Genomic DNA, 13,389 nt, shown 5'->3' on the forward strand with positions numbered 1-13,389 from the left:
CTCCGCTAGTGTCGAAGGCTGCACGCGCCCAGCGAATGACAGGGGGTGCAACGAGCAGCAGTGCGTCTCACACACGCGGCGGTGCGCCCGCCAATTCGGCCGTCACTCTGCTGGGACGCCGGGCGCGCCTCCCCGCGCCGTCCTCGAGGAACTGGCGGTTGCGGAAGGAAGCGCTTTCGTCAAATGCGGCCGAAAAATAACATTTTGTGTGTTGGGAGAAAAGCGGAACGCGAATTCTGCCGTGCTCCTACATTAGATGAGCGCCAACGGCCATACCATGATGAATACACCGGTTCTCGTCCGATCACCGAAGTTAAGCATCATCGGGCCCGGCTAGTACTTGGATGGGTGACCGCCTGGGAAACCCGGGTGCTGTTGGCTCCATTCCTGTTTTTTTTTTTTTTGTTATGTCGCCAGCCCAAGTTTCAAACTACCTTTCTGTTGTGACAAAGATGCTTCCTTAAGCCTTTTAAACTACTGTAATGGTACGAAAATGCAGTAATTAACTCAGTTTGAGGGAGAATGTGCTAACCACGTTTGCCAAGAAGACTTTGAAAACGACAAAACAGTACGAATCGGCAGGTGAATTCTGAAATACGTACCGCCTATTGTTGTGTAGGAGTGTAGAGTTCCAAATTTGATTTGTAACCACTAATTTATTCCTTAGTCGTCTCGTCTCGTCTCGTCTCGTCTCGTCCCGCAGACGTTTGTCGTGCTTGCGCTGTCATATGGACCACGACCCGAGCGGCAGCGAGCGGCAGTCGAGCAAAGTCGGGACAAGTCGGGACGGGGACAGGGACAGGGATAGGAATGGTGCGAATGCACTGCAAACTACGCAGACACCTGGTGTGAGGCGAGGCGAGGCGAGGAAGCCCACATCGCTACCAGTGGGCCCTCCAGCACGACACTGGCGCACCCCGCACAGGCCCTCCGCTGAGCACCAGGGACAAGATGCGTCCTCCGCTAGTGTCGAAGGCTGCACGCGCCCAGCGAATGACAGGGGGTGCAACGAGCAGCAGTGCGTCTCACACACGCGGCGGTGCGCCCGCCAATTCAGCCGTCACTCTGCTGGGACGCCGGGCGCGCCTCCCCGCGCCGTCCTCAAGGAACTGGCGGTTGCGGAAGGAAGCGCTTTCGTCAAATGCGGCCGAAAACTAACATTTTGTGTGTTGGGAGAAAAGCGGAACGCGAATTCTGCCGTGCTCCTACATTAGATGAGCGCCAACGGCCATACCATGATGAATACACCGGTTCTCGTCCGATCACCGAAGTTAAGCATCATCGGGCCCGGCTAGTACTTGGATGGGTGACCGCCTGGGAAACCCGGGTGCTGTTGGCTCCCTTCCTGTTTTTTTTTTTGTTATGTCGCCAGCCCAATTTTCAAACTACCTTTCTGTTGTGACAAAGATGCTTCCTTAAGCCTTTTAAACTACTGTAATGGTACGAAAATGCAGTAATTAACTCAGTTTGAGGGAGAATGTGCTAACCAAGTTTGCCAAGAAGACTTTGAAAACGACAAAACAGTACGAATCGGCAGGTGATTTCTGAAATACGTCACCGCCTATTGTTGTGTAGGAGTGTAGAGTTCCAAATTTGATTTGTAACCACGAATTTATTCCTTAGTCGTCTCGTCTCGTCTCGTCTCGTCTCGTCCCGCAGACGTTTGTCGTGCTTGCGCTGTCATATGGACCACGACCCGAGCGGCAGCGAGCGGCAGTCGAGCAAAGTCGGGACAAGTCGGGACGGGGACAGGTACAGGGATAGGAATGGTGCGAATGCACTGCAAACTACGCAGACACCTGGTGTGAGGCGAGGCGAGGCGAGGAAGCCCACATCGCTACCAGTGGGCCCTCCAGCACGACACTGGCGCACCCCGCACAGGCCCTCCGCTGAGCACCAGGGACAAGATGCGTCCTCCGCTAGTGTCGAAGGCTGCACGCGCCCAGCGAATGACAGGGGGTGCAACGAGCAGCAGTGCGTCTCACACACGCGGCGGTGCGCCCGCCAATTCGGCCGTCACTCTGCTGGGACGCCGGGCGCGCCTCCCCGCGCCGTCCTCGAGGAACTGGCGGTTGCGGAAGGAAGCGCTTTCGTCAAATGCGGCCGAAAACTAACATTTTGTGTGTTGGGAGAAAAGCGGAACGCGAATTCTGCCGTGCTCCTACATTAGATGAGCGCCAACGGCCATACCATGATGAATACACCGGTTCTCGTCCGATCACCGAAGTTAAGCATCATCGGGCCCGGCTAGTACTTGGATGGGTGACCGCCTGGGAAACCCGGGTGCTGTTGGCTCCATTCCTGTTTTTTTTTTTTTTGTTATGTCGCCAGCCCAAGTTTCAAACTACCTTTCTGTTGTGACAAAGATGCTTCCTTAAGCCTTTTAAACTACTGTAATGGTACGAAAATGCAGTAATTAACTCAGTTTGAGGGAGAATGTGCTAACCACGTTTGCCAAGAAGACTTTGAAAACGACAAAACAGTACGAATCGGCAGGTGAATTCTGAAATACGTACCGCCTATTGTTGTGTAGGAGTGTAGAGTTCCAAATTTGATTTGTAACCACGAATTTATTCCTTAGTCGTCTCGTCTCGTCTCGTCTCGTCTCGTCCCGCAGACGTTTGTCGTGCTTGCGCTGTCATATGGACCACGACCCGAGCGGCAGCGAGCGGCAGTCGAGCAAAGTCGGGACAAGTCGGGACGGGGACAGGTACAGGGATAGGAATGGTGCGAATGCACTGCAAACTACGCAGACACCTGGTGTGAGGCGAGGCGAGGCGAGGAAGCCCACATCGCTACCAGTGGGCCCTCCAGCACGACACTGGCGCACCCCGCACAGGCCCTCCGCTGAGCACCAGGGACAAGATGCGTCCTCCGCTAGTGTCGAAGGCTGCACGCGCCCAGCGAATGACAGGGGGTGCAACGAGCAGCAGTGCGTCTCACACACGCGGCGGTGCGCCCGCCAATTCGGCCGTCACTCTGCTGGGACGCCGGGCGCGCCTCCCCGCGCCGTCCTCGAGGAACTGGCGGTTGCGGAAGGAAGCGCTTTCGTCAAATGCGGCCGAAAACTAACATTTTGTGTGTTGGGAGAAAAGCGGAACGCGAATTCTGCCGTGCTCCTACATTAGATGAGCGCCAACGGCCATACCATGATGAATACACCGGTTCTCGTCCGATCACCGAAGTTAAGCATCATCGGGCCCGGCTAGTACTTGGATGGGTGACCGCCTGGGAAACCCGGGTGCTGTTGGCTCCCTTCCTGTTATGTTTTTTGTTATGTCGCCAGCCCAATTTTCAAACTACCTTTCTGTTGTGACAAAGATGCTTCCTTAAGCCTTTTAAACTACTGTAATGGTACGAAAATGCAGTAATTAACTCAGTTTGAGGGAGAATGTGCTAACCACGTTTGCCAAGAAGACTTTGAAAACGACAAAACAGTACGAATCGGCAGGTGAATTCTGAAATACGTACCGCCTATTGTTGTGTAGGAGTGTAGAGTTCCAAATTTGATTTGTAACCACGAATTTATTCCTTAGTCGTCTCGTCTCATCTCGTCTCGTCTCGTCCCGCAGACGTTTGTCGTGCTTGCGCTGTCATATGGACCACGACCCGAGCGGCAGCGAGCGGCAGTCGAGCAAAGTCGGGACAAGTCGGGACGGGGACAGGGACAGGGATAGGAATGGTGCGAATGCACTGCAAACTACGCAGACACCTGGTGTGAGGCGAGGCGAGGCGAGAAGCCTACATCGCTACCAGTGGGCCCTCCAGCACGACACTGGCGCACCCCGCACAGGCCCTCCGCTGAGCACCAGGGACAAGATGCGTCCTCCGCTAGTGTCGAAGGCTGCACGCGCCCAGCGAATGACAGGGGGTGCAACGAGCAGCAGTGCGTCTCACACACGCGGCGGTGCGCCCGCCAATTCAGCCGTCACTCTGCTGGGACGCCGGGCGCGCCTCCCCGCGCCGTCCTCAAGGAACTGGCGGTTGCGGAAGGAAGCGCTTTCGTCAAATGCGGCCGAAAACTAACATTTTGTGTGTTGGGAGAAAAGCGGAACGCGAATTCTGCCGTGCTCCTACATTAGATGAGCGCCAACGGCCATACCATGATGAATACACCGGTTCTCGTCCGATCACCGAAGTTAAGCATCATCGGGCCCGGCTAGTACTTGGATGGGTGACCGCCTGGGAAACCCGGGTGCTGTTGGCTCCCTTCCTGTTTTTTTTTTTTTTTTTTGTTATGTCGCCAGCCCAATTTTCAAACTACCTTTCTGTTGTGACAAAGATGCTTCCTTAAGCCTTTTAAACTACTGTAATGGTACGAAAATGCAGTAATTAACTCAGTTTGAGGGAGAATGTGCTAACCAAGTTTGCCAAGAAGACTTTGAAAACGACAAAACAGTACGAATCGGCAGGTGATTTCTGAAATACGTCACCGCCTATTCTTGTGTAGGAGTGTAGAGTTCCAAATTTGATTTGTAACCACGAATTTATTCCTTAGTCGTCTCGTCTCGTCTCGTCTCGTCTCGTCCCGCAGACGTTTGTCGTGCTTGCGCTGTCATATGGACCACGACCCGAGCGGCAGCGAGCGGCAGTCGAGCAAAGTCGGGACAAGTCGGGACGGGGACAGGGACAGGGATAGGAATAGTGCGAATGCACTGCAAACTACGCAGACACCTGGTGTGAGGCGAGGCGAGGCGAGGAAGCCCACATCGCTACCAGTGGGCCCTCCAGCACGACACTGGCGCACCCCGCACAGGCCCTCCGCTGAACACCAGGGACAAGATGCGTCCTCCGCTAGTGTCGAAGGCTGCACGCGCCCAGCGAATGACAGGGGGTGCAACGAGCAGCAGTGCGTCTCACACACGCGGCGGTGCGCCCGCCAATTCGGTCGTCACTCTGCTGGGACGCCGGGCGCGCCTCCCCGCGCCGCCCTCGAGGAACTGGCGGTTGCGGAAGGAAGCGCTTTCGTCAAATGCGGCCGAAAACTAACATTTTGTGTGTTGGGAGAAAAGCCGAACGCGAATTCTGCCGTGCTCCTACATTAGATGAGCGCCAACGGCCATACCATGATGAATACACCGGTTCTCGTCCGATCACCGAAGTTAAGCATCATCGGGCCCGGCTAGTACTTGGATGGGTGACCGCCTGGGAAACCCGGGTGCTGTTGGCTCCCTTCCTGTTTTTTTTTTTGTTATGTCGCCAGCCCAATTTTCAAACTACCTTTCTGTTGTGACAAAGATGCTTCCTTAAGCCTTTTAAACTACTGTAATGGTACGAAAATGCAGTAATTAACTCAGTTTGAGGGAGAATGTGCTAACCACGTTTGCCAAGAAGACTTTGAAAACGACAAAACAGTACGAATCGGCAGGTGAATTCTGAAATACGTACCGCCTATTGTTGTGTAGGAGTGTAGAGTTCCAAATTTGATTTGTAACCACGAATTTATTCCTTAGTCGTCTCGTCTCGTCTCGTCTCGTCTCGTCCCGCAGACGTTTGTCGTGCTTGCGCTGTCATATGGACCACGACCCGAGCGGCAGCGAGCGGCAGTCGAGCAAAGTCGGGACAAGTCGGGACGGGGACAGGGACAGGGATAGGAATGGTGCGAATGCACTGCAAACTACGCAGACACCTGGTGTGAGGCGAGGCGAGGCGAGGAAGCCCACATCGCTACCAGTGGGCCCTCCAGCACGACACTGGCGCACCCCGCACAGGCCCTCCGCTGAGCACCAGGGACAAGATGCGTCCTCCGCTAGTGTCGAAGGCTGCACGCGCCCAGCGAATGACAGGGGGTGCAACGAGCAGCAGTGCGTCTCACACACGCGGCGGTGCGCCCGCCAATTCGGCCGTCACTCTGCTGGGACGCCGGGCGCGAGTCCCCGCGCCGTCCTCAAGGAACTGGCGGTTGCGGAAGGAAGCGCTTTCGTCAAATGCGGCCGAAAACTAACATTTTGTGTGTTGGGAGAAAAGCGGAACGCGAATTCTGCCGTGCTCCTACATTAGATGAGCGCCAACGGCCATACCATGATGAATACACCGGTTCTCGTCCGATCACCGAAGTTAAGCATCATCGGGCCTGGCTAGTACTTGGATGGGTGACCGCCTGGGAAACCCGGGTGCTGTTGCCTCCATTCCTGTTTTTTTTTTTTTTTGTTATGTCGCCAGCCCAATTTTCAAACTACCTTTCTGTTGTGACAAAGATGCTTCCTTAAGCCTTTTAAACTACTGTAATGGTACGAAAATGCAGTAATTAACTCAGTTTGAGGGAGAATGTGCTAACCACGTTTGCCAAGAAGACTTTGAAAACGACAAAACAGTACGAATCGGCAGGTGAATTCTGAAATACGTACCGCCTATTGTTGTGTAGGAGTGTAGAGTTCCAAATTAGATTTGTAACCACGAATTTATTCCTTAGTCGTCTCGTCTCGTCTCGTCTCGTCTCGTCCCGCAGACGTTTGTCGTGCTTGCGCTGTCATATGGACCACGACCCGAGCGGCAGCGAGCGGCAGTCGAGCAAAGTCGGGACAAGTCGGGACGGGGACAGGTACAGGGATAGGAATGGTGCGAATGCACTGCAAACTACGCAGACACCTGGTGTGAGGCGAGGCGAGGCGAGGAAGCCCACATCGCTACCAGTGGGCCCTCCAGCACGACACTGGCGCACCCCGCACAGGCCCTCCGCTGAGCACCAGGGACAAGATGCGTCCTCCGCTAGTGTCGAAGGCTGCACGCGCCCAGCGAATGACAGGGGGTGCAACGAGCAGCAGTGCGTCTCACACACGCGGCGGTGCGCCCGCCAATTCGGCCGTCACTCTGCTGGGACGCCGGGCGCGCCTCCCCGCGCCGTCCTCGAGGAACTGGCGGTTGCGGAAGGAAGCGCTTTCGTCAAATGCGGCCGAAAACTAACATTTTGTGTGTTGGGAGAAAAGCGGAACGCGAATTCTGCCGTGCTCCTACATTAGATGAGCGCCAACGGCCATACCATGATGAATACACCGGTTCTCGTCCGATCACCGAAGTTAAGCATCATCTGGCCCGGCTAGTACTTGGATGGGTGACCGCCTGGGAAACCCGGGTGCTGTTGGCTCCCTTCCTGTTATGTTTTTTGTTATGTCGCCAGCCCAATTTTCAAACTACCTTTCTGTTGTGACAAAGATGCTTCCTTAAGCCTTTTAAACTACTGTAATGGTACGAAAATGCAGTAATTGACTCAGTTTGAGGGAGAATGTGCTAACCACGTTTGCCAAGAAGACTTTGAAAACGACAAAACAGTACGAATCGGCAGGTGAATTCTGAAATACGTACCGCCTATTGTTGTGTAGGAGTGTAGAGTTCCAAATTTGATTTGTAACCACGAATTTATTCCTTAGTCGTCTCGTCTCGTCTCGTCTCGTCTCGTCCCGCAGACGTTTGTCGTGCTTGCGCTGTCATATGGACCACGACCCGAGCGGCAGCGAGCGGCAGTCGAGCAAAGTCGGGACAAGTCGGGACGGGGACAGGGACAGGGATAGGAATGGTGCGAATGCACTGCAAACTACGCAGACACCTGGTGTGAGGCGAGGCGAGGCGAGAAGCCCACATCGCTACCAGTGGGCCCTCCAGCACGACACTGGCGCACCCCGCACAGGCCCTCCGCTGAGCACCAGGGACAAGATGCGTCCTCCGCTAGTGTCGAAGGCTGCACGCGCCCAGCGAATGACAGGGGGTGCAACGAGCAGCAGTGCGTCTCACACACGCGGCGGTGCGCCCGCCAATTCGGCCGTCACTCTGCTGGGACGCCGGGCGCGCCTCCCCGCGCCGTCCTCGAGGAACTGGCGGTTGCGGAAGGAAGCGCTTTCGTCAAATGCGGCCGAAAACTAACATTTTGTGTGTTGGGAGAAAAGCGGAACGCGAATTCTGCCGTGCTCCTACATTAGATGAGCGCCAACGGCCATACCATGATGAATACACCGGTTCTCGTCCGATCACCGAAGTTAAGCATCATCGGGCCCGGCTAGTACTTGGATGGGTGACCGCCTGGGAAACCCGGGTGCTGTTGGCTCCCTTCCTGTTATGTTTTTTGTTATGTCGCCAGCCCAATTTTCAAACTACCTTTCTGTTGTGACAAAGATGCTTCCTTAAGCCTTTTAAACTACTGTAATGGTACGAAAATGCAGTAATTAACTCAGTTTGAGGGAGAATGTGCTAACCACGTTTGCCAAGAAGACTTTGAAAACGACAAAACAGTACGAATCGGCAGGTGAATTCTGAAATACGTACCGCCTATTGTTGTGTAGGAGTGTAGAGTTCCAAATTTGATTTGTAACCACGAATTTATTCCTTAGTCGTCTCGTCTCGTCTCGTCTCGTCTCGTCCCGCAGACGTTTGTCGTGCTTGCGCTGTCATATGGACCACGACCCGAGCGGCAGCGAGCGGCAGTCGAGCAAAGTCGGGACAAGTCGGGACGGGGACAGGGACAGGGATAGGAATGGTGCGAATGCACTGCAAACTACGCAGACACCTGGTGTGAGGCGAGGCGAGGCGAGGAAGCCCACATCGCTACCAGTGGGCCCTCCAGCACGACACTGGCGCACCCCGCACAGGCCCTCCGCTGAGCACCAGGGACAAGATGCGTCCTCCGCTAGTGTCGAAGGCTGCACGCGCCCAGCGAATGACAGGGGGTGCAACGAGCAGCAGTGCGTCTCACACACGCGGCGGTGCGCCCGCCAATTCGGCCGTCACTCTGCTGGGACGCCGGGCGCGCCTCCCCGCGCCGTCCTCGAGGAACTGGCGGTTGCGGAAGGAAGCGCTTTCGTCAAATGCGGCCGAAAACTAACATTTTGTGTGTTGGGAGAAAAGCCGAACGCGAATTCTGCCGTGCTCCTACATTAGATGAGCGCCAACGGCCATACCATGATGAATACACCGGTTCTCGTCCGATCACCGAAGTTAAGCATCATCGGGCCCGGCTAGTACTTGGATGGGTGACCGCCTGGGAAACCCGGGTGCTGTTGGCTCCATTCCTGTTTTTTTTTTTTTTTGTTATGTCGCCAGCCCAAGTTTCAAACTACCTTTCTGTTGTGACAAAGATGCTTCCTTAAGCCTTTTAAACAACTGTAATGGTACGAAAATGCAGTAATTAACTCAGTTTGAGGGAGAATGTGCTAACCACGTTTGCCAAGAAGACTTTGAAAACGACAAAACAGTACGAATCGGCAGGTGAATTCTGAAATACGTACCGCCTATTGTTGTGTAGGAGTGTAGAGTTCCAAATTAGATTTGTAACCACGAATTTATTCCTTAGTCGTCTCGTCTCGTCTCGTCTCGTCTCGTCCCGCAGACGTTTGTCGTGCTTGCGCTGTCATATGGACCACGACCCGAGCGGCAGCGAGCGGCAGTCGAGCAAAGTCGGGACAAGTCGGGACGGGGACAGGTACAGGGATAGGAATGGTGCGAATGCACTGCAAACTACGCAGACACCTGGTGTGAGGCGAGGCGAGGCGAGGAAGCCCACATCGCTACCAGTGGGCCCTCCAGCACGACACTGGCGCACCCCGCACAGGCCCTCCGCTGAGCACCAGGGACAAGATGCGTCCTCCGCTAGTGTCGAAGGCTGCACGCGCCCAGCGAATGACAGGGGGTGCAACGAGCAGCAGTGCGTCTCACACACGCGGCGGTGCGCCCGCCAATTCGGCCGTCACTCTGCTGGGACGCCGGGCGCGCCTCCCCGCGCCGTCCTCGAGGAACTGGCGGTTGCGGAAGGAAGCGCTTTCGTCAAATGCGGCCGAAAACTAACATTTTGTGTGTTGGGAGAAAAGCGGAACGCGAATTCTGCCGTGCTCCTACATTAGATGAGCGCCAACGGCCATACCATGATGAATACACCGGTTCTCGTCCGATCACCGAAGTTAAGCATCATCGGGCCCGGCTAGTACTTGGATGGGTGACCGCCTGGGAAACCCGGGTGCTGTTGGCTCCCTTCCTGTTATGTTTTTTGTTATGTCGCCAGCCCAATTTTCAAACTACCTTTCTGTTGTGACAAAGATGCTTCCTTAAGCCTTTTAAACTACTGTAATGGTACGAAAATGCAGTAATTGACTCAGTTTGAGGGAGAATGTGCTAACCACGTTTGCCAAGAAGACTTTGAAAACGACAAAACAGTACGAATCGGCAGGTGAATTCTGAAATACGTACCGCCTATTGTTGTGTAGGAGTGTAGAGTTCCAAATTTGATTTGTAACCACGAATTTATTCCTTAGTCGTCTCGTCTCGTCTCGTCTCGTCTCGTCCCGCAGACGTTTGTCGTGCTTGCGCTGTCATATGGACCACGACCCGAGCGGCAGCGAGCGGCAGTCGAGCAAAGTCGGGACAAGTCGGGACGGGGACAGGGACAGGGATAGGAATGGTGCGAATGCACTGCAAACTACGCAGACACCTGGTGTGAGGCGAGGCGAGGCGAGAAGCCCACATCGCTACCAGTGGGCCCTCCAGCACGACACTGGCGCACCCCGCACAGGCCCTCCGCTGAGCACCAGGGACAAGATGCGTCCTCCGCTAGTGTCGAAGGCTGCACGCGCCCAGCGAATGACAGGGGGTGCAACGAGCAGCAGTGCGTCTCACACACGCGGCGGTGCGCCCGCCAATTCGGCCGTCACTCTGCTGGGACGCCGGGCGCGCCTCCCCGCGCCGTCCTCGAGGAACCGGCGGTTGCGGAAGGAAGCGCTTTCGTCAAATGCGGCCGAAAACTAACATTTTGTGTGTTGGGAGAAAAGCGGAACGCGAATTCTGCCGTGCTCCTACATTAGATGAGCGCCAACGGCCATACCATGATGAATACACCGGTTCTCGTCCGATCACCGAAGTTAAGCATCATCGGGCCCGGCTAGTACTTGGATGGGTGACCGCCTGGGAAACCCGGGTGCTGTTGGCTCCCTTCCTGTTATGTTTTTTGTTATGTCGCCAGCCCAATTTTCAAACTACCTTTCTGTTGTGACAAAGATGCTTCCTTAAGCCTTTTAAACTACTGTAATGGTACGAAAATGCAGTAATTAACTCAGTTTGAGGGAGAATGTGCTAACCACGTTTGCCAAGAAGACTTTGAAAACGACAAAACAGTACGAATCGGCAGGTGAATTCTGAAATACGTACCGCCTATTGTTGTGTAGGAGTGTAGAGTTCCAAATTTGATTTGTAACCACGAATTTATTCCTTAGTCGTCTCGTCTCGTCTCGTCTCGTCTCGTCCCGCAGACGTTTGTCGTGCTTGCGCTGTCATATGGACCACGACCCGAGCGGCAGCGAGCGGCAGTCGAGCAAAGTCGGGACAAGTCGGGACGGGGACAGGGACAGGGATAGGAATGGTGCGAATGCACTGCAAACTACGCAGACACCTGGTGTGAGGCGAGGCGAGGCGAGAAGCCCACATCGCTACCAGTGGGCCCTCCAGCACGACACTGGCGCACCCCGCACAGGCCCTCCGCTGAGCACCAGGGACAAGATGCGTCCTCCGCTAGTGTCGAAGGCTGCACGCGCCCAGCGAATGACAGGGGGTGCAACGAGCAGCAGTGCGTCTCACACACGCGGCGGTGCGCCCGCCAATTCAGCCGTCACTCTGCTGGGACGCCGGGCGCGCCTCCCCGCGCCGTCCTCAAGGAACTGGCGGTTGCGGAAGGAAGCGCTTTCGTCAAATGCGGCCGAAAACTAACATTTTGTGTGTTGGGAGAAAAGCGGAACGCGAATTCTGCCGTGCTCCTACATTAGATGAGCGCCAACGGCCATACCATGATGAATACACCGGTTCCCGTCCGATCACCGAAGTTAAGCATCATCGGGCCCGGCTAGTACTTGGATGGGTGACCGCCTGGGAAACCCGGGTGCTGTTGGCTCCCTTCCTGTTTTTTTTTTTTTTTTGTTATGTCGCCAGCCCAATTTTCAAACTACCTTTCTGTTGTGACAAAGATGCTTCCTTAAGCCTTTTAAACTACTGTAATGGTACGAAAATGCAGTAATTAACTCAGTTTGAGGGAGAATGTGCTAACCACGTTTGCCAAGAAGACTTTGAAAACGACAAAACAGTACGAATCGGCAGGTGATTTCTGAAATACGTCACCGCCTATTCTTGTGTAGGAGTGTAGAGTTCCAAATTTGATTTGTAACCACGAATTTATTCCTTAGTCGTCTCGTCTCGTCTCGTCTCGTCTCGTCCCGCAGACGTTTGTCGTGCTTGCGCTGTCATATGGACCACGACCCGAGCGGCAGCGAGCGGCAGTCGAGCAAAGTCGGGACAAGTCGGGACGGGGACAGGGACAGGGATAGGAATAGTGCGAATGCACTGCAAACTACGCAGACACCTGGTGTGAGGCGAGGCGAGGCGAGGAAGCCCACATCGCTACCAGTGGGCCCTCCAGCACGACACTGGCGCACCCCGCACAGGCCCTCCGCTGAACACCAGGGACAAGATGCGTCCTCCGCTAGTGTCGAAGGCTGCACGCGCCCAGCGAATGACAGGGGGTGCAACGAGCAGCAGTGCGTCTCACACACGCGGCGGTGCGCCCGCCAATTCGGTCGTCACTCTGCTGGGACGCCGGGCGCGCCTCCCCGCGCCGCCCTCGAGGAACTGGCGGTTGCGGAAGGAAGCGTTTTCGTCAAATGCGGCCGAAAACTAACATTTTGTGTGTTGGGAGAAAAGCCGAACGCGAATTCTGCCGTGCTCCTACATTAGATGAGCGCCAACGGCCATACCATGATGAATACACCGGTTCTCGTCCGATCACCGAAGTTAAGCATCATCGGGCCCTGCTAGTACTTGGATGGGTGACCGCCTGGGAAACCCGGGTGCTGTTGGCTCCCTTCCTGTTTTTTTTTTTGTTATGTCGCCAGCCCAATTTTCAAACTACCTTTCTGTTGTGACAAAGATGCTTCCTTAAGCCTTTTAAACTACTGTAATGGTACGAAAATGCAGTAATTAACTCAGTTTGAGGGAGAATGTGCTAACCACGTTTGCCAAGAAGACTTTGAAAACGACCAAACAGTACGAATCGGCAGGTGAATTCTGAAATACGTACCGCCTATTGTTGTGTAGGAGTGTAGAGTTCCAAATTTGATTTGTAACCACGAATTTATTCCTTAGTCGTCTCGTCTCGTCTCGTCTCGTCTCGTCCCGCAGACGTTTGTCGTGCTTGCGCTGTCATATGGACCACGACCCGAGCGGCAGCGAGCGGCAGTCGAGCAAAGTCGGGACAAGTCGGGACGGGGACAGGTACAGGGATAGGAATGGTGCGAATGCACTGCAAACTACGCAGACACCTGGTGTGAGGCGAGGCGAGGCGAGGAAGCCCACATCGCTACCAGTGGGCCCTCCAGCACGACACTGGCGCACCCCGCACAGGCCCTCCGCTGAGCACCAGGGACAAGA

At 54.9% G+C, this 13,389-nt stretch overlaps 14 non-coding genes across 14 annotated transcripts; all 14 read left to right on the forward strand.

Annotated features, from left to right (window-relative positions):
- Positions 1–262: 262 nt before the first annotated feature.
- Positions 263–381, forward strand: LOC126140453 (5S ribosomal RNA). The gene has a single exon (XR_007529008.1). It is a non-coding gene; the product is annotated as a 5S ribosomal RNA (ribosomal RNA).
- Positions 382–1,220: 839 nt separating this feature from the next.
- On the forward strand, positions 1,221–1,339 carry LOC126140455 (5S ribosomal RNA). Its single transcript, XR_007529010.1, has one exon. It is a non-coding gene; the product is annotated as a 5S ribosomal RNA (ribosomal RNA).
- Positions 1,340–2,176: 837 nt separating this feature from the next.
- On the forward strand, positions 2,177–2,295 carry LOC126140456 (5S ribosomal RNA). The gene has a single exon (XR_007529011.1). It is a non-coding gene; the product is annotated as a 5S ribosomal RNA (ribosomal RNA).
- An 839-nt stretch (positions 2,296–3,134) lies between these two features.
- On the forward strand, positions 3,135–3,253 carry LOC126140457 (5S ribosomal RNA). Its single transcript, XR_007529012.1, has one exon. It is a non-coding gene; the product is annotated as a 5S ribosomal RNA (ribosomal RNA).
- An 835-nt stretch (positions 3,254–4,088) lies between these two features.
- LOC126140458 (5S ribosomal RNA) lies at positions 4,089–4,207 on the forward strand. The gene has a single exon (XR_007529013.1). It is a non-coding gene; the product is annotated as a 5S ribosomal RNA (ribosomal RNA).
- An 844-nt stretch (positions 4,208–5,051) lies between these two features.
- LOC126140459 (5S ribosomal RNA) lies at positions 5,052–5,170 on the forward strand. The gene has a single exon (XR_007529014.1). It is a non-coding gene; the product is annotated as a 5S ribosomal RNA (ribosomal RNA).
- Positions 5,171–6,006: 836 nt separating this feature from the next.
- Positions 6,007–6,125, forward strand: LOC126140920 (5S ribosomal RNA). The gene has a single exon (XR_007529430.1). It is a non-coding gene; the product is annotated as a 5S ribosomal RNA (ribosomal RNA).
- An 840-nt stretch (positions 6,126–6,965) lies between these two features.
- LOC126140318 (5S ribosomal RNA) lies at positions 6,966–7,084 on the forward strand. Its single transcript, XR_007528886.1, has one exon. It is a non-coding gene; the product is annotated as a 5S ribosomal RNA (ribosomal RNA).
- An 835-nt stretch (positions 7,085–7,919) lies between these two features.
- Positions 7,920–8,038, forward strand: LOC126140460 (5S ribosomal RNA). Its single transcript, XR_007529015.1, has one exon. It is a non-coding gene; the product is annotated as a 5S ribosomal RNA (ribosomal RNA).
- An 836-nt stretch (positions 8,039–8,874) lies between these two features.
- Positions 8,875–8,993, forward strand: LOC126140462 (5S ribosomal RNA). Its single transcript, XR_007529016.1, has one exon. It is a non-coding gene; the product is annotated as a 5S ribosomal RNA (ribosomal RNA).
- An 840-nt stretch (positions 8,994–9,833) lies between these two features.
- LOC126140463 (5S ribosomal RNA) lies at positions 9,834–9,952 on the forward strand. The gene has a single exon (XR_007529017.1). It is a non-coding gene; the product is annotated as a 5S ribosomal RNA (ribosomal RNA).
- An 835-nt stretch (positions 9,953–10,787) lies between these two features.
- LOC126140464 (5S ribosomal RNA) lies at positions 10,788–10,906 on the forward strand. The gene has a single exon (XR_007529018.1). It is a non-coding gene; the product is annotated as a 5S ribosomal RNA (ribosomal RNA).
- Positions 10,907–11,741: 835 nt separating this feature from the next.
- On the forward strand, positions 11,742–11,860 carry LOC126140314 (5S ribosomal RNA). Its single transcript, XR_007528883.1, has one exon. It is a non-coding gene; the product is annotated as a 5S ribosomal RNA (ribosomal RNA).
- Positions 11,861–12,702: 842 nt separating this feature from the next.
- LOC126140322 (5S ribosomal RNA) lies at positions 12,703–12,821 on the forward strand. Its single transcript, XR_007528890.1, has one exon. It is a non-coding gene; the product is annotated as a 5S ribosomal RNA (ribosomal RNA).
- The last annotated feature ends 568 nt before the right edge of the window (positions 12,822–13,389 follow it).

Source organism: Schistocerca cancellata, unplaced genomic scaffold, assembly GCF_023864275.1.
Source record: "Schistocerca cancellata isolate TAMUIC-IGC-003103 unplaced genomic scaffold, iqSchCanc2.1 HiC_scaffold_705, whole genome shotgun sequence".
Lineage (NCBI taxonomy): Eukaryota > Metazoa > Arthropoda > Insecta > Orthoptera > Acrididae > Schistocerca > Schistocerca cancellata.